Genomic DNA, 20,528 nt, shown 5'->3' with positions numbered 1-20,528 from the left:
CTGGTCATATTGTCGTAGTGCTTAGGCGAAGCCCTGCGCGGACCACTTTACCATCACCGTCACCACGCCGTCGTGCTGACAAAACTCTCCCTCGACACTTTGCTGGATCAAGAGTTCGAGTGACGTCATCGAGCTGAACGTGTGCAGAACTCGAAGGTGTCGTACGTTCGGTTCTTGATCAGTTGAATCGAGAAGATGTTCGACTACATCAACCACGTTAAGCTAATGCTTCCGCTTTCGGTCTACGAGGGTACGTGGACACACTCTCCCCCTCTCGTTGCTATGCATCTCCTAGATAGATCTTGCATGATCGTAGGAATTTTTTTGAAATTGCATGTTACGTTCTCCAAAAGTGGCATCAGAGCCAGGTCTATGTGTAGATGATATGCACGAGTAGAACACAAAGAGTTGTGGGCGATCATAGTCATACTGCTTACCACCAGTGTCTTATTTTGATTCGGCGGTATTGTTTGATGAAGCGGCCCGGACCAACCTTACATGACCACGTTCATGAGACTGGTTCCACCGTTAGACATGCAACTTGTTTTGCATAAAGGTGGCTAGCGGGTATCTGTTTCTCCAATTTTGGTTGAATTGAATTTGACTATGGTCGGTCCTTGTTGAAGGTTAAAACAACAAACTTGATAAAACATTGTTGTGGTTTTGATGCGTAGGTAAGAATGGCTCTTACTAGAAGCCCATAGCAGCGACGTAAAACTTGCAACAACAAAGTAGAGGACGTCTAACTTGTTTTTGCAGGGCTTGTTGTGATGTGATATGGTCAAGACATGATGTGATAAATGTTATTGTATGAGATGATCATGTTTTGTAAATGTTATCGGCAACTGGTAGGAGCCTTATGGTTGTCGCTTTATTGTATGAAATGCAATCGCCATGTAATTGCTTTACTTTATCACTATGCATTAGATATAGCTATAGAAGCAATAGTTGGCGAGACGACAACGACACTACGCTTGAGATCAAGGTGTCAAGCCAGTGATGATGGAGATCATGACGGTGCTTTGGAGATGGAGACCAAAGGCACAAGATGATGATGTTTATATTTTATGCCTTTGGTCTCCATCTCCAAAGCACCGTCATGATCTCCATCATCACTGGCTTATTCCCCATAACTTAGAGAATGATGTGACTGATTAGACCCATTCCGTTAGCTTAGCACGATGATCGTTTAGTTTGTTGCTATTGCTTTCTCCATAACTATACATGTTCCAATGACTATGAGATCATGCAACTCCCGAATACCGGAGGAACACTTTGTGTACTACCAAACATCACAACGTAACTGGGTGATTATAAAGGTGCTCTACAGGTGTCTCCGATGGTGTTTGTTCAGTTGGCATGGATCAAGATTAGGATTTGTCACTCCGATTGTCGGAGAGGTATCTCTGGGCCCTCTTGGTAATGTACATCAATATAAGCCTTGCAAGCAATGTAGCTAATGAGTTAGTTACGCGATGTAGCATTACGGAACGAGTAAAGAGTCTTGCCGGTAACGAGATTGAACTAGGTATTGAGATACCGACGATCGAATCTCGGGCAAGTAACATTCCGATGACAAAGGGAACAATGTATGTTGTTATGCGGTTTGACCGATAAAGATCTTCGTAGAATATGTAGGAACCAATATGAGCATCCAGGTTCTGCAATAGGTTATTGACCAGAGATGAGTCTTGGTCATGTCTACATGGTTCTCGAACCCGTAGGGTCTGCACGCTTAACGTTCGGTGACGACCGGAATTATGAGTTTATGTGTTTTGATGTACGGAAGGTTTTTCAGAGTCCCGAATGAGATCATGGACATGACGAGGAGTCTCGAAATGTTCGAGACGTAAAGATCGATATATTGGAAGGCTATATTTTGGACATCGGAAAGGTTCTGAGTGGTTCGGTATTTATCGGAGTACCGGAGAGTTACGGGAATTCGCCGGGGAGTATATGGGCCTTATTGGGCTTTAGGGGGGAGAGAGAGCGGCTGCCTAGGGCAGGCCGCGCTCCCCCAAGGCCTAGTCCTAATTGTACTAGGGGGAGGGGCGGCGCCCCCTCCTTCCTTCTCTTCTCTCTTCCCCTTCCTTCTCTCCTACTCCTACTACATGGAAGGAGGGGGGTGGGGGAATCCTACTCCTGATGGGAGTAGGACTCCCCAGGGCGCGCCATAGTAGAGGGCCGACCCTCCCCCTCCTCCACTCCTTTATATACGGGGGAGGGGGCACCCCATGGACACACAATTTGATCATTGATCTTTAGCGGTGTGCGGTGCCCCCCTCCACCATAATCCACCTCGGTCATATCATAGAGGTGCTTAGGCAAAGCCCTGTTCCGGTAGCATCATCATCACCGTCATCACGCCGTCGTGCTGACGAAACTCTCCCTCAAAGCTCTACTGGATCGTGAGTTCGCAGGATGTCACCGAGCTGAACGTGTGCAAATCGCGGTGGTGTCGTACCTTCGGTGCTAGATCGGTCGATTGTGAAGACGTACGACTACATCAACCGAGTTGTCATAACGCTTCCGCTTATGGTCTATGAGGGTACGTAGATGATACTCTCCCCTCTCATTGCTATGCATCACCATGATCTTGCGTGTGCGTAGGATTTTTTTTTGAAATTACCGCGTTCCCCAACAGTGGCATCCGAGCCAGGTCTATGCGTAGATGTTATATGCACGAGTAGAACACAAACGAGTTATGGGCGTGGGTATATACATATTGCTTGCCGTCACTAGTTGATTCTTGATTTGGCGGTATTGTTGGATGAAGCGGCTTAGACCAACATTACGCGTACGCTTACGTGAGACTAGTTCTACCGACAAGCTTCGCACACAGGTGGCTAGTGGGTGTCTGTTTCTCCAACTTTAGTTGAATCAGATTCAATGAACAGGGTTCTTTCTAGAGATCAAAAAGCAATCACTATACCGTGTTGTGGTTTTTGATGCGTAGGTAAGAATGGTTTTTGCTCAGCCCGTAGCAGCCACGTAAAACTTGCAACAACAAAGTAGAGGACTTCTAACTTTTTTTTGCAGGGCATGTTGTGATGTGATATGGTCAAGATGTGATGAGATATAAGTTGTTGTATGAGATGATCATGTTTTGTTAAAGTTCTCGGCAACTGGCAGGACCCTTATGGTTGTCTCTTTATTGCATAAGATGCAAGCGCCATATAATTGCTTTACTTTATCGCTATGCGATAGCAACAGTTGCAAAAGCAATAGTTGGTGAGACGACCATGTGACAACACATTGATAGAGATCAAGATGATGGAGACCATGTTTTCATGCCGGTGATGATAGAGATCATGACGGTGTTTTGGAGATGGAGATCAAAGGCACAAGATGATGATGACCATATCATGTCACATATTTTGATTGCATGTGATGTTTATCCTTTATGTATCTTATTTTGCTTAGTTCGGCGGTAGCTTTATAAGATGATCTCTCACTAAATTTCAAGGTATAAGTGTTCTCCCTGAGTATGCACCGTTGCGACAGTTCGTCGTGCCGAGACACCACGTGATGATCGGGTGTGATAAGCTCTAGGTTCACATACAACGGGTGCAAGCCAGTTTTGCACACGCGGAATACTCGGGTTAAACTTCATGAGCCTAGCATATGCAGATATGACCTCAGAACACTGGAGACCGAAAGGTCGAGCGTGAATCATATAGTAGATATGATCAACATAGTGATGTTCACCATTGAAAACTACTCCATCTCACGTGATGATCGGACATGGATTAGTTGATTTGGATCACGTGATCATTTAGATGACTAGAGGGATGTATATCTAAGTGGGAGTTCTTAAGCAATATGATTAATTGAACTTTAATTTATCATGAACTTAGTCCTAATAGTATTTGCATATCTATGTTGTAGATCAATAGCTTGTGATGTAGCTCCCCGTTTATTTTTGATATGTTCCTAGAAAAAATAAGTTAAAAGATGTTAGTATCAATGATGCGAACAAGCTCCGTGATATGAGGATTATCCTCATTGCTGCACAGAAGTATTATGTCGTTGATGCACCGCTAGGTGACAGACCTATTGCAGGAGCAGATACAGACGTTATGAACGTTTGACAAAGATCGGTATGATGACTACTTGATCCATTAGAGAATGATGTGACTGATTAGACCCATTCCGTTAGCTTAGCACGATGATCGTTTAGTTTGTTGCTATTGCTTTCTCCATAACTATACATGTTCCAATGACTATGAGATCATGCAACTCCCGAATACCGGAGGAACACTTTGTGTACTACCAAACATCACAACGTAACTGGGTGATTATAAAGGTGCTCTACAGGTGTCTCCGATGGTGTTTGTTCAGTTGGCATGGATCAAGATTAGGATTTGTCACTCCGATTGTCGGAGAGGTATCTCTGGGCCCTCTTGGTAATGTACATCAATATAAGCCTTGCAAGCAATGTAGCTAATGAGTTAGTTACGCGATGTAGCATTACGGAACGAGTAAAGAGTCTTGCCGGTAACGAGATTGAACTAGGTATTGAGATACCGACGATCGAATCTCGGGCAAGTAACATTCCGATGACAAAGGGAACAATGTATGTTGTTATGCGGTTTGACCGATAAAGATCTTCGTAGAATATGTAGGAACCAATATGAGCATCCAGGTTCTGCAATAGGTTATTGACCAGAGATGAGTCTTGGTCATGTCTACATGGTTCTCGAACCCGTAGGGTCTGCACGCTTAACGTTCGGTGACGACCGGAATTATGAGTTTATGTGTTTTGATGTACGGAAGGTTTTTCAGAGTCCCGAATGAGATCATGGACATGACGAGGAGTCTCGAAATGTTCGAGACGTAAAGATCGATATATTGGAAGGCTATATTTTGGACATCGGAAAGGTTCTGAGTGGTTCGGTATTTATCGGAGTACCGGAGAGTTACGGGAATTCGCCGGGGAGTATATGGGCCTTATTGGGCTTTAGGGGGGAGAGAGAGCGGCTGCCTAGGGCAGGCCGCGCTCCCCCAAGGCCTAGTCCTAATTGTACTAGGGGGAGGGGCGGCGCCCCCTCCTTCCTTCTCTTCTCTCTTCCCCTTCCTTCTCTCCTACTCCTACTACATGGAAGGAGGGGGGTGGGGGAATCCTACTCCTGATGGGAGTAGGACTCCCCAGGGCGCGCCATAGTAGAGGGCCGACCCTCCCCCTCCTCCACTCCTTTATATACGGGGGAGGGGGCACCCCATGGACACACAATTTGATCATTGATCTTTAGCGGTGTGCGGTGCCCCCCTCCACCATAATCCACCTCGGTCATATCATAGAGGTGCTTAGGCAAAGCCCTGTTCCGGTAGCATCATCATCACCGTCATCACGCCGTCGTGCTGACGAAACTCTCCCTCAAAGCTCTACTGGATCGTGAGTTCGCAGGATGTCACCGAGCTGAACGTGTGCAAATCGCGGTGGTGTCGTACCTTCGGTGCTAGATCGGTCGATTGTGAAGACGTACGACTACATCAACCGAGTTGTCATAACGCTTCCGCTTATGGTCTATGAGGGTACGTAGATGATACTCTCCCCTCTCATTGCTATGCATCACCATGATCTTGCGTGTGCGTAGGATTTTTTTTTGAAATTACCACGTTCCCCAACAGTGGCATCCGAGCCAGGTCTATGCGTAGATGTTATATGCACGAGTAGAACACAAACGAGTTATGGGCGTGGGTATATACATATTGCTTGCCGTCACTAGTTGATTCTTGATTTGGCGGTATTGTTGGATGAAGCGGCTTAGACCAACATTACGCGTACGCTTACGTGAGACTAGTTCTACCGACAAGCTTCGCACACAGGTGGCTAGTGGGTGTCTGTTTCTCCAACTTTAGTTGAATCAGATTCAATGAACAGGGTTCTTTCTAGAGATCAAAAAGCAATCACTATACCGTGTTGTGGTTTTTGATGCGTAGGTAAGAATGGTTTTTGCTCAGCCCGTAGCAGCCACGTAAAACTTGCAACAACAAAGTAGAGGACTTCTAACTTTTTTTTGCAGGGCATGTTGTGATGTGATATGGTCAAGATGTGATGAGATATAAGTTGTTGTATGAGATGATCATGTTTTGTTAAAGTTCTCGGCAACTGGCAGGACCCTTATGGTTGTCTCTTTATTGCATAAGATGCAAGCGCCATATAATTGCTTTACTTTATCGCTATGCGATAGCAACAGTTGCAAAAGCAATAGTTGGTGAGACGACCATGTGACAACACATTGATAGAGATCAAGATGATGGAGACCATGTTTTCATGCCGGTGATGATAGAGATCATGACGGTGTTTTGGAGATGGAGATCAAAGGCACAAGATGATGATGACCATATCATGTCACATATTTTGATTGCATGTGATGTTTATCCTTTATGTATCTTATTTTGCTTAGTTCGGCGGTAGCTTTATAAGATGATCTCTCACTAAATTTCAAGGTATAAGTGTTCTCCCTGAGTATGCACCGTTGCGACAGTTCGTCGTGCCGAGACACCACGTGATGATCGGGTGTGATAAGCTCTAGGTTCACATACAACGGGTGCAAGCCAGTTTTGCACACGCGGAATACTCGGGTTAAACTTCATGAGCCTAGCATATGCAGATATGACCTCAGAACACTGGAGACCGAAAGGTCGAGCGTGAATCATATAGTAGATATGATCAACATAGTGATGTTCACCATTGAAAACTACTCCATCTCACGTGATGATCGGACATGGATTAGTTGATTTGGATCACGTGATCATTTAGATGACTAGAGGGATGTATATCTAAGTGGGAGTTCTTAAGCAATATGATTAATTGAACTTTAATTTATCATGAACTTAGTCCTAATAGTATTTGCATATCTATGTTGTAGATCAATAGCTTGTGATGTAGCTCCCCATTTATTTTTGATATGTTCCTAGAAAAAATAAGTTAAAAGATGTTAGTATCAATGATGCGAACAAGCTCCGTGATATGAGGATTATCCTCATTGCTGCACAGAAGTATTATGTCGTTGATGCACCGCTAGGTGACAGACCTATTGCAGGAGCAGATACAGACGTTATGAACGTTTGACAAAGATCGGTATGATGACTACTTGATAGTTTAGTGCACCATGCTTTACGGCTTAGATCCGGGACGTCAAAAACGTTTTGAACGCCACAGAGCGTATAAGATGTTCCAAGAGCTGAAATTGGTATTTCAGACTCATGGCTGAGTCGAGAGGTATCAGACCACTGACAAGTACATTGCCTACAAGATGGAGGAGAATAGCTCAACCAGTGAGCATGTGCTCAGATTGTCTGAGTACTACAATCGCTTGAATCAAGTGGGAGTTAATATTCTAGATAAGATAGTGATTGAAACAGTTCTCTAGTTACTATCACCAAGTTACTGGAACTTCGTGATGAACTATAATATGCAAGGGATGATGAAAACGATTCCCCGAGCTCTTCGCGATACTGAAATCGGCGAAGGTAGAAATCAAGAAAAGCATCAAGTGTTGATGGTTGACAAGACCACTAGTTTCAAGTAAAAGGGCTAGGGAAAGAAAGGGAAGTTCAAGAATAATGGCAAGCAAGTTGCCACTCCCATGAAGAAGCTCAAAGCTAGACCCAAGCCTGAAACTGAGTGCTTCTACTCCAAAGGAAATGGTCACTGGAAGTGGATCTGCCCTAGATACTTTGCGGATAAGAAGGATGGCCAAGTGAACAAAGGTATATTTGATATACATGTTATTGATGTGTACTTTACTAGTGTTTATAGCAAACCCCTCGGTATTTGATACTGGTTCAATTGCTAAGAGTAGTAACTCGAAACGGGAGTTGCAAAATAAATAGAGACTAGTTAAGGGCGAGGTGACGATGTGTGTTGGAAGTGATTCCAAGGTTGATAAGATCACCATCGCACACTCCCTTTACCTTCGGGATTAGTGTTGAAGCTAAAATAAATGTTATTTGGTGTTTGCATTGAGCATAATATGATTGGATCATGTTTATTGCAATACAACTATTCATTTAAGTCAAAGAATAATTGTTATTTTGTCTACATGAATAAAACTTTCTGTGGTCATACACCCAAGGTGAATGGTTTATTGAATCTCGATCGTAGTAATACACATATTCATAATATTGAAGCCAAAAGATGCAAAGTTAATAATGATAGTGCAACTTATTTGTGGCACTGCCGTTTAGGTCATATTGGTGTAAAGCGCATGAAGAAACTCCTTGCTAATGGGCTTTTGGAATCACTTGATGCTTGAGAACCATGCCTCATGGGCAAGATGACTAAGACTCCGTTCTCTGGAACAATGCAGCGAGCAACTGACTTATTGGAAATAATACATACTGATGTATGCAGTCCAATGAGTGTTGAGGCTCGCGGCGGGTATCGTTATTTTCTGACCTTCACAGATGATTTGAGCAGATATGGGTATATCTAATTGATGAAACATAAGTCTGAAACATTTGAAAAGTTCAAAGAATTTCTGAGTGAAGTGGAAAAACATCGTAACAAGAAAATAAAGTTTCTTCGATCTGATCGCGGAGACGAATATTTGAGTTACGAGTTAGGTCTTCAATTAAAACAATGTGGAATAGTTTCACAAACTCATGCCACCTGGAACACCACAGCATAATGGTGTGTCCGAACGTCGTAATCGCACTTTACTAGATATGGTGCGATCTATGATGGCTCTTACTAATTTACCGCTATTGTTTTGGGGTTATGCATTAGAGATAGCTACATTCACGTTAAATAGGGCACCATCTAAATCCGTTGAGATGACACCGTATGAACTATGGTCTGGCAAGAAACCTAAGCTGTCATTTCTTAAAGTTTGGAGTTGCAATGCTTACGTGAAGAAGTTTCAACCTGATAAGCACGAACCCAAATCAGAGAAGTGCGTCTTCATAGGATACCAAAAGAAGAAAATGTTGGGTACACCTTCTATCACAGATCCGAAGGCAAGATCTTTGTTGCTAAGAATGGATCCTTTCTAGAGAAGGAGTTTCTCTCGAAAGAAGTGATTGGGAGGAAAGTAGAACTTGATGAGGTAATTGTACCTTCTCCCGATTTGGAAAGTAGTTCATCACAGAAATCGGTTCTAGTGATTCATACACCAATTATTGAGGAAGCTAATGATGATGATCATGAAACTTCAGATCAAGTCACTACCGAACCTCTTAGGTCAACCAAAGTACGGTCCGCACCAGAGTGGTACGGTAATCCTATTATGGAAGTCATATTACTAGACCATGACGAACCTACGAACTATGAGGAAGCGATGATGAGCCCAGATTCCACAAAATGGCTTGAGGCCATGAAATCTGAGATGGGATCCATGTATGAGAACAAAGTATGGACTTTGATTGACTTGCCCAATGATCGGTGATTCATTGAGAATAAATGGATCTTCAAGAGGAAGACGAACACTGATAGTAGTGTTACTATCTACAAAGCTCGAATTGTCGCAAAATGTTTTCGACAAGTTCAAGGTGTTGAATACGGTGAGATTTTCTCACTCATATCGATGCTTAAAAAGACTGTCCGAATCATGTTAGCAGTTGCTGCATTTTATATCTGGCAAATGGATGTCAAAACTGCATTCCTTAATGGATTTCTTAAGGAAGAGTTGTATATGACGCAGCCAGAAGGTTTTGTCGATCCTAAAGGTGCTAAGAAAGTGAGCAAGCTCCAGTGATCCATCTATGTACTAGTGCAAGCATCTCGGAGTTGGAATATATGCTTTGATAAAGTGATCAAAGCATATGATTTTATACAGACTTGCGGTCAAGCCTGTATTTACAAGAAAGTGAGTGGGAGCACTACAACATTTCTGATAAGTATATGTGAATGACATATTGTTGATCAGAAATAATGTAGAATTTTCTGGAAATCATAAAGGAATGTTTGAAAGAATTTTTTCAAAGAAAGACCTCGGTGAAGCTACTTACATATTGAGCATCAAGATCTATAGAGATAGATCAAGACGCTTGATATATTTTCAATGTGTACATACCTTGACAAGATTTTGAAGTAGTTCAAAATGGAAAAGTCAAAGAAGGAGTTCTTGCATGTGTTGCAAGGTGTGAAGTTGAGTAAAGACTCAAAACCCGACCACGGCAGAAAATAGAAAGAGAATGAAAAGTCATTCCCTATGCCTCAGTCGTAGGTTCTATAAAGTATGCTATGCTGTGTACCAGACTTATTGTGTACCTCACCATAAGTATGGCAAGAGGGTACAATACTGAGCCAGGAGTGGATCACTGGACAGCGGCAAAAATTATCCTTAGAGGACTAAGGAAATATTTCTCGGTTATGGAGGTGATAAAAGAGTTCGTCGTAAAGAGTTAAGTCGATGCAAGCTTTTTACATCGATCTAGGTGACTCTAAGTCTCGATCTAGATACATATTGAAAGAGGGAGCAATTAGCTAGATTAGCTCCGTGCAGGGCATTGTAGACATAGAAATTTGTGAAATACATATGGATCTGAATGTTGCAGACCCGTAGACTAAACATCTCTCACAAGCAAAACATGATCACTCTTTGGGTGTTAATTACATAGCGATGTGAGCTAGATTACTGACTCTAGTAAACCCTTTGGGTATTAGTCACATGGATATGTGAACTAATCACATAAAGATGTGAACTAGATTATTGACTCAAGTGCAAGTGGGAGACTGAAGGAAATATGCCCTAGAGGCAATAATAACGTTATTATTTATTTCCTTATATCATGATAAATGATTATTATTCATGCTAGAATTGTATTAACCAGAAACTTAGTACATGTGTGAATACATACACAAACAGACTATCACTAGTATGCCTCTACTTGACTAGCTCATTGAATCAAAGATGGTTAACTTTCCTAGCCATAGACATGAGTTGTCATTTGATTAACGGGAACACATCATTAGAGAATTATGTGATTGACTTGACCCATTCCGTTAGCTTAGCATGATGATCGTTTAGTTTGTTGCTATTGCTTTCTCCATAACTATACATGCTCCTATGACTATGAGATCATGCAACTCACGAATACCGGAGGAACACTTTGTGTACTACAAAATGTCACAAGATAACAGGGTGATTATAAAGGTGCTCTACAGGTGTCTCCGATGGTGTTTGTTGAGTTGGCACGGGTCAAGATTAGGATTTGTCAATCCGATTGTCGGAGAGGTATCTCTAGGCCCTCTCGGTAATGTACATCACTATAAGCCTTGCAAGCAATGTAGCTAATGAGTTAGTTACGGCATGTAGCATTACGGAACGAGTAAAGAGACTTGCCGGTAACGAGATTGAACTAGGTATTGAGATACCGACGATCGAATCTCGGGCAAGTAACATACCGATGACAAAGGGAACACCATATGTTGTTATGCGGTTTGACCGATAAAGATCTTCATAGAATATGTAGGAACCAATATGAGCATCCAGGTTCCGCTATTGGTTATTGACCGGAGATGAGTCTCGGTCATGTCTACATAACTCTCGAATCCGTAGGGTCCGCACGCTTAACATTCGGTGACGATCGGAATTATGAGTTTATGTGTTTTGATGTACCGAAGGTTGTTTGGAATCCCGGATGAGATCGGGGACATGACGAGGAGTCTCAAAATGTTCGAGACGTAAAGATCGATATATTGGAAGGATATATTCGGACATCAGAAAGGTTCTGAGTGGTTCGGGTATTTATTGGAGTACCGGAGAGTTATGGGAATTCGCCGGGGAGTATATGGGCCTTATTGGGCTTTAGGGGAGAGAGAGAGAGGGGCTGCCTAGGGCAGGCTGCACCCCCCAAGGCCTAGTCCGTATTGGACTAGTGGGAGGGGCAGCGCCCCCTCCTTCCTTCTCTTCTCTCTTCCCCTTCATTCTCTCCTACTCCTGCTACATGGAAGGGGGGAATCCTACTCCCGGTGGGAGTAGGACTCCCAGGGCGCGCCATAGTAGAGGGTCGGCCCTCCCCCCCACTCCTTTATATGCGGGGAGGAGGCACCCCATGGACACACAAGTTGATCATTGATCTTTAGCCGTGTGCGGTGCGCCCCTCCACCATAATCCACCTCGGTCATATCACAGCGGTGCTTAGGCGAAGCCCTGTTCTGGTAGTATCATCATTACCATCATCGCGCCGTCGTGCTGACGAAACTCTCCCTCGAAGCTCTACTGGATCGTGAGTTCGCCGGACGTCACCGAGCTGAACGTGTGCATATCGCGAAGGTGTCGTACCTTTGGTGCTAGATCGGTCGATTGTGAAGATGTACGACTACAACAACTGCGTTGTCATAACGCTTCCGCTTACGGTTTACGAGGGTACGTAGACGATACTCTCCCCTCTCGTTGCTATGCATCACCATGATCTTGCGTGTGCGTATGATTTTTTTTGAAATTACTGTGTTCCCCAACAAGTAGCTGTGGAGGTAGAAATCAAGAAGGAGCTTCAAGCGTTGATGGTTAACAAGATCACTAGTTTCAAGAAAAAGGGCAAAGGAAAGAAGGGGAACTTCAAGAAGAATGGCAAGCAAGTTGCTACTCCCGGGAAGAACCCCAAGTCTGGACCTAAGCCTGAAACTGAGTGCTTCTACTATAAAGGGACTGGACACTGGAAGCGGAACTGCCCCAAGTATTTGGTGGATAAGAAGGATGGAAAGTGAACAAAGGTATATTTGAATTACATCTTATTGATGTGTACCTTACTAATGCTCGTAGTAGCGCCCGGGTATTTCATACTGGTTTTGTTGCTCATATTTGCAACTCGAAACAGGGGCTACAGATTAAACGAAGAATGGCTAAGGACGAGGTGACGATGCGCGTCAGAAATGGTTCCAAGGTGGATGTGAATAATTGTTATTTGGTGCCACTTTTGAGTATGAAGATTATATCTAGATCTTGTTTGATGCGAGATGGTTATTCATTTAAATCAGAGAATAATTGTAACATCCCAAATTTGCAATTTGGAATGTTATACATTAGATCATCATGCATATCATATTTTCTTGCATTTTGGTTGATCCTAGAAATTTCAAGCAACTCAAGGACCTTCGGAGAGAGTAGGAGATTTCGTTATTTTCATATTTGAGAGTTTTCTCGAATTTTGAAAAGAGGATCATTTGATTTATTTATTTTATCTTCAATAATTTTCCGGTGTCAAAAAAATATGAGAGAGGGAATAATATGACTTTCCCAAAATATAGGAAAAATGAAGATTTAATAAATAGATCACATTTTGTTTGCCGGAGTTTATTTGCATTTTATTTGGATAGGGAAAAATGCGCGTTTTCAAAAATTGCATTTTAGGTCCGGAGAAGAGTTCATTTTGTTCGGCTCATTTTTAGGAGTCGGGGAAAATTTACTTTAGATTTTTCGGAGTTCGTTTAGATCTCTTTTTGTTTTTTTTTCTCTGCGCGCGGAAACTATTTATATATAAAAAAAAAACAGGAGCCAGGCCAGCCGGGCCAAGGCCCAGGCCAGCCACCGCCGCGCCCCAGCCCCTGCGCGCAGCCAGCGCCAGGCGCAGGAGGCCGCCGCCTCGCCTCTTGTCTTAGCCGAGTCCTAGATGGACTCTAGGCTAGCTTTTTCCTTTATTCCGTTTTTCTTTTTCATCTAGGATTCCTAACCCTAGTCTATTTCTTGTCCCCTACCCCAAGAAACCCTCACCCCTCCCCAATATAAATACCCAAGCACCCCCCCTCTAAATCATCAAACCCAAAGCCTAGAGCTCCACCACACCCCGCGCCGCGCCACCTCTCACCCGCGCCGCGCCCTGCGTCAACACCCCGCCCGCGCCCCACACCCGCCGCCGCCGCTTTTAGCCGCCGCCGCCGCCCTACGCCGCCGCCGCCGGAGCCCCTCGCCGGAGGTTGCCCCGCCTCTCTTTTCCTTGGATCATTTTCTTCTAATCGATCTGATTCTTTTCTTCTCGTCCGATTCGTTTTCTTTCCGGTTCTTTTCTAAACCGTTCCAGTTTTCTAGATCGGTTTTTTGTTCGATTTTCTTTTCCGAAACCCTAGATCGGATTCGTTTTCTTTTCTGATTTAGTTGCCTTTGGACCGTTCGCCGGACCGTTCGTCCTAACGAACGTGATCACCGGATTCTTCTAGGTTAACGAACGTCCGTTCATTTAACCGTTCTTCTTTTTCTTCTCGTGGGATTTATTCCGCATCTTTTCCGCGATCGTGATCTCAGATCCGATCTCCTTTCTAGTCTTTCTTCTCGCTCGTTTATCAGAATCAGGTGATTCAAGCGCCTGGAGTTTCGTTTCGAAACTGCCATTCCGTCTAATCAACTTAAACAAGTTTTTGCCCCGGTAAAATTTGACCTAGTTTCAACTTGCTAGAACCGAGTTGTTTTCTTTCGCCGTTTGTTTCTTTGTTCGGTTCTTTCTTTCTGTGCAACCGGAGTTCTTAAGTTGAACTACCTGGTTCGTTCTCTTGTTCGAGTTTTACCTGTGCATTAGATGAGTACTTATTGTATGCTTGTTGTTTGTCTGCGATAGATTACCCAGATTGCGCCGCTTGTTACTTCGAAACCCTAGGACTCGCGGATCATCAGCAAGGCAAGTAACACTTTGATCATACCTTTCTACAACCCATGTTTTATTGCATTAGATCAATCCTCTCGCATTGCATGATTAGGATCTAATTAAATTATGGGATGGGAAGTAGATGAGGTAGTACCTATTACCTGTTTATTATGAAACCTTTGGGAGTTACTTCTACGTTTGCTTATTATGCCATGCTATGCTAGTAGACGTGGATTGGGTGAGTGATATCCATGACAGATGTGAGTTTATTAATTTTAATGGTTTATCTAAGGTGGCAACTTAAACACACATCTGGGTGGATTGAGGCACCTGATGTCTATCAGGACTTGCCTGTTTTTTTTCGGACCGCCACCCAGGCTCAAAGGGATCATAAGATCTTTCATGCTAGAAACTTTCGTGTGCAGCCACATGCCATTATGGGCTCTGGCATAGTTGACTAAGTTGTGCGAACTGTTATGGGGTGGACTAGCAGATGTAGGGGTTGTAGGTGGTACGGTCTACCCCACATGTAAGGTGCTAGCGCTTCTGAAAGACTGTGTCTCGGTCACCCGTTTCTCAAACACCATGTAGTGCGAGAAAACAAACAGAGGCGATCGAGTCTTGTGGGAAAAGTGCGCAAACCTCTGCAGAGTGTAACAAACTAATCATGATTAGCCGTGTCCCCGGTTATGGACAACTTGAGTATCTAGTACCTGAATATCCTGTGAATCTCAACATGTTACTTCTAATTAATGTTGTTGGGTTTTAATTAATTTTTAATTGGGATTGAGAATGCTGTCAACCATTCTCAATGTTTAACAACCACCATGATAATTAAATAAACTTATTCCTTTGTAGTAGGGAAAAATTGGCTTTATGAAAAACTGTAACCATAGAGCTTTCCACCAGCCATATATGCATATAGTATAGCTGTTTCATTCCATTACTCTCTATGTGTTACATTGCCAGCATATTCCATGTGCTGGCCCGTTTTCGGGCTGAAACTTTAATGTTGCAGACTTTTCAGACGACGATTGAGGTGTTCTTAGGTCGTGGTTCTATACTCAGTGATGCCGCTGGAGTTGATGGACCCATTTGTCTTCCAAGTCTTCCGCTATTATCTTTATAATATGGCCTTAAGCCATATTTATTGTAATAAGTTCTTTTTGAGCCATCGATGTAATAAGTGTGTGATTGCAACTCTGCTATAAATCCTCGATGTACTGTGTGGTGTCAGCATTACTGATCCAGGGATGACACCGTAGCACAGTAGACGTGATCCATTCGGGTCAGGTCGCTACAGAGATGGTATCAGAGCACACACTGACTGTAGGACACAACCACTAAGTTAAAGCCATAGATCACCATTCTCTTCTCATTTTCTAACTCCTCATCTTTTCTACTCTTTAGGATGACAAACGCGAAGATTAAGTACGCTCAACCGGATGAAGGCACACCATTTGGAATTCACCTGAAGGAAGTCACCAAGTACCTGAACATTGGATTACCAAGCTTCACGGGAACCTTCAACGCCACTCTGCCTGAGGAGGAGCGCTGGAAGATTCAAGCTCACGTTCCGGGAAGGACATTCGCGCCAATCACGAAACCTATAGATAGGTTTTTCAATGCACCAACTTGGAGTCTGGGAAGGAGCATGGCAGCTCATATCACCATAGGACACATTGGAGAAGTTTATCAAGAAGACCTCAAGGACACTATCTACCAGATTTGCGGACGCCGAGACAAACAATGGGAGTTAGTCAGCACCAAGAAGGATAGATCCATTGCATCATTCATCCAGGAGTTAAACCAGCACATTCTACGCCACGAGAACCAGATGTGCAATGACATGATAGAGTTGAAGAATGCGAAGGCAAGGATCATCGAGCTAGAAGGAGAACTGAAGTCTACACGCAAGGACTACATGGATGAGATCGTAGCTCTAGCAAGACACAATTACGATCTTAAGCAGGAGATTGAAGAACTCAAGAGGAAGTTAGCATCCCAGGAGGACGACGAGTACGTTGCATGTCCGGACAACTACATCATCATCGACGACACCGATTCGGATCCAAGTGAACCCGACTTTGAAGACGAAGCTGGAGCAGATATCATGGAGTCTTCCATCGGTTCAAATTTCTAGATGACCACCAGATAGTAGTAGAATTCCCCCATGTAAACATTATAGTCGAGCACTTTTGCGATAGTCATACCGTTTGTAAGCCCTTGTTTGATTGATTGAAGTGATTTTGTGTGCTTTTGCCTCATGTGCATATGGGTAGTGTTTTCCCTTTAGACCCCCTCTATTCTCAATTCTCGTCTTTTCTAAACCCTCAGATGCCTCCGAGACGTGACAATGGATTTCCACCGGAGCTCACTCAGTTGATCCAGCAGCAGAATCAATTGATGCAGATGTTAGTCCAGAACCAGCAGAACAACAACAACCCACCACCACCACCACCTGTTGACCACTTAGCCCGTTTCCTTAGGCTGAATCCACCGGTGTTTTCCAGTAGCACCGAGCCGATAGTAGCAGACGATTGGCTCGGCAAGATAGGAAGGGAGTTGACCACTGCAGGATGCACAGATGGTGAGGAAGTGAAGTTTGCCGCACATCAGCTTGACGGACCCGCGGCAGCATGGTGGGAGAATTTCACAGCCACTTACCCAGTTGACACTGTCACATGGGATCAGTTTCAGCAAGCTTTCCGCACTGCCCATGTTTCAGCAGGAGCTATGGCCATAAAGAAGCATGAGTTTCGCAACTTACGCCAAGGAGGAAGGACAGTTGGCCAGTACGTTGACGATTTCAGCAAGTTAGCACGTTATGCCCCAGATGACGTTGCTATGGATGCAACTAAGCAGGAGAAGTTACTGGAAGGACTGAATGATGAACTAAGCATGCAGTTGATGGTAGCGAGTTTCAACAACTCCCAGGGGTTGGTAGATCGTGCCATCATGATTGAAGGGAAGCAACAGCAGATTGAGAACCGCAAGAGGAAATATGGACAGGGGAAGTATAACTCTGGAGCCCAGCAGAAGCCCCGTTTTGCCCCTAAACCGGGATTTAAGTTTCAGCACACCCATGGAGGAGGTAGCTCGCACAACCATAATGGCCACAAGAATGGTAATGGGAATGGAGGAAGCAACGGCCAGAACCGGACCACCCCATCAACCTCAGCCAAAAAGGACTTGAGCCACGTCACTTGTTTCAAGTGTTCCAAGACCGGACATTATGCCAATGAATGTCCCGAAGGCCAGAATGGAAATGGCAATGGAAGCTCTGGGAAGAAGCCGAACCCTTTTAGCAGGGGACAGGTGAACCACATTAGTGTGGAGGAGGTTGAAGATCAGCCTGATGCAGTAATCGGTAAGTTTTTGGTTAAGTCATTTACCGCACTTGTTCTTTTTGATACTGGTGCATCGCATTCATACATCTCAAGGGGATTTGTGGATAAGTATAACCTACCAACCCAAGCCCTTAGGTCACCCATGTTAGTAACCTCACCAGGAGCGGAGTTTATGGCTAGACGATGGTGTGATCGGTTACCATTAAGGATTGGTAACTATGTGTTTCCCTCAGACCTAATAATATTGGAATCTCAAGGATTGGATGTGATATTAGGCATGGATTGGTTATCAAAGTATGAAGGGAATATTGAGTGTGCTAGTAAGTCAATTTTGCTTACCACACCAGAAGAATGAAGGATCAAGTATGTATCCCGGCATGTACCAAAAAGGACACAAGTGAATTGCCTAACAGGAGTCATGCAGGAGGAAGTACCAGTGGTAAAGGATTTTCCTGATGTATTTCCGGAGGAATTGCCAGGCATGCCACCGGATAGAGACATTGAGTTTTTGATTGAGTTATTGCCAGGTACAGGCCCAATATCGAAGCGACCATACCGAATGCCAGCAAAGGATTTGGTAGAAATTAAGAATCAGATTAAGGAGTTATTGGATAAAGGTTATATTCGCCCAAGTTCTTCGCCTTGGGGATCACCCGTACTTCTAGTGGAAAAGAAGGATGGATCATTAAGGATGGTTGTAGATTATCGGGGATTGAATGAAGTAACCATCAAGAATAAGTACCCACTGCCAATGATCAACGATCTGTTTGATCGGTTGCAAGGAGCTAAAGTGTTTTCCAAGATCGATTTGCGATCAGGGTACCATGAATTGAAGATTCGAGAGCAGGACATACCTAAGACAGCATTCACCACAAGATATGGATTGTATGAGTATACCGTTATGTCATTTGGATTGACTAACGCGCCTGCCTATTTCATGAACCTGATGAACAAAGTGTTTATGGAGTTTCTGGATAAGTTCGTCGTAGTGTTCATTGATGACATCCTAGTTTATTCAAAGAATGAAGAGGAGCATAAGGAACATTTGCGTTTGGTTATGGAGAAACTAAGGGAACATCAGTTATACGCCAAATTCAGCAAATGTGAGTTTTGGTTGAAGGAAGTTGGATTCCTCGGACACGTTATATCCGGAGAAGGTATAGCAGTTGACCCCACTAAGGTTGAGACCGTAACCGAATGGGAATCACCAACAACAGTTGGAGAGATCCGGAGTTTTCTTGGACTCGCAGGATACTACCGGAGATTCATTGAGAATTTTTCAAAGATTGCAAAGCCTATGACTGAATTGTTGAAGAAGGATACAAAGTTCAATTGGACTGAGGAATGTGAGGCTAGTTCCAGGAATTGAAGAAACGTTTGGTCACCTCACCAGTATTTATTTTTCCAGATCAGACCAAGGATTATGAGATGTATTGCGACGCTTCACGTCGAGGACTTGGAGCAGTGCTTATGCAGGAAGGGAGAGTTGTTTCGTATGCTTCACGGCAACTGAAGCCTCATGAGTTGAATTATGCCACGCATGATTTGGAGTTAGCAGTCATAGTGCATGCATTGAAGACGTGGAGACATTTCCTCATTGGAAATCATTGTGAGGTGTACACGGATCACAAGAGTTTGAAGTACAATTTCACGCAGAAGGAGTTGAACCTCAGACAAAGGAGATGGTTGGAGCTCATCAAGGATTAAGATATGAGATTGCATTACCATCCCGGAAAAGCTAATGTAGTAGATGACGCATTGAGCCGTAAGAGCCATGTCAACACCCTAAATGACTGAAGAAATACCCAAGGAGTTAGCAGAAAACCTTCGGAACTATTTCCAAACATATCCGAGAGGCTATGTAGCCGCATTGGAGATTCAGTCAACATTGATGGATAAACTCCGCATACGGAAGGAGGTGCAGGACACCGTTACCAAACCAGTTTTCTTATAACAACAGCTATCAAACCAGTTTGAAGATGGCACCTTTCGAAGCTTTATACAGAAGGAGGTGCAAGACACCGTTGTCATGGAACAAAGTTGGAGACCGTCAATTCTTTGGACAGATTTGATTAAGGAGTCTGAACGGAAAGTTAAGTTGATTCGCGATAGGCTCAAGGTAGCCCAGTCCAGGCAGAAGAGCTACGCAGATTCAAAACGCAAGGAGACGGTTTACGAAACCGGAGACAGAGTTTATCTCCGAGTATCTCCACTTCGAGGAGTTAAGCGCTTTGGAGTTAAGGGAAAGTTAGCACCGCGTTTCGTTGGACCGTTTAAGATCTTGAAACTTATGGGAGAAGTCGCTTATAAGTTGGAATTACCAGAGGGACTGTCAGGAGTTCATGATGTATTCCATGTTTCTCAGCTGAAGAAATGTCATGCCGAGATGGCGGAGATACCGCTAAGAGATACCGTGCCACTCGAAGCGATTCAGTTGAAGGACGACTTAACATATGAGGAGAAGCCAGTTAAGATTCTCGATTATGCCAGCAGAGTTACTCGCAGCAAGGTTATCAAGTTTTGCAAAGTTCAGTGGAACCACCATTCAGAGGATGAAGCCACCTGGGAGAAATAAGAAGATTTGCTCAAGGACCACCCTCACCTATTTTCTAGCCAACCAGAATCTCGAGGGCGAGATTCATCTTAAGG

Source organism: Triticum urartu, chromosome 6A, assembly GCF_056163025.1.
Source record: "Triticum urartu cultivar PI428250 chromosome 6A, HENAU_Tu73, whole genome shotgun sequence".
NCBI lineage: Eukaryota > Viridiplantae > Streptophyta > Magnoliopsida > Poales > Poaceae > Triticum > Triticum urartu.
The sequence above is the reverse complement of the archived record's forward strand: the minus strand, read 5'-3'. Positions refer to the sequence as shown.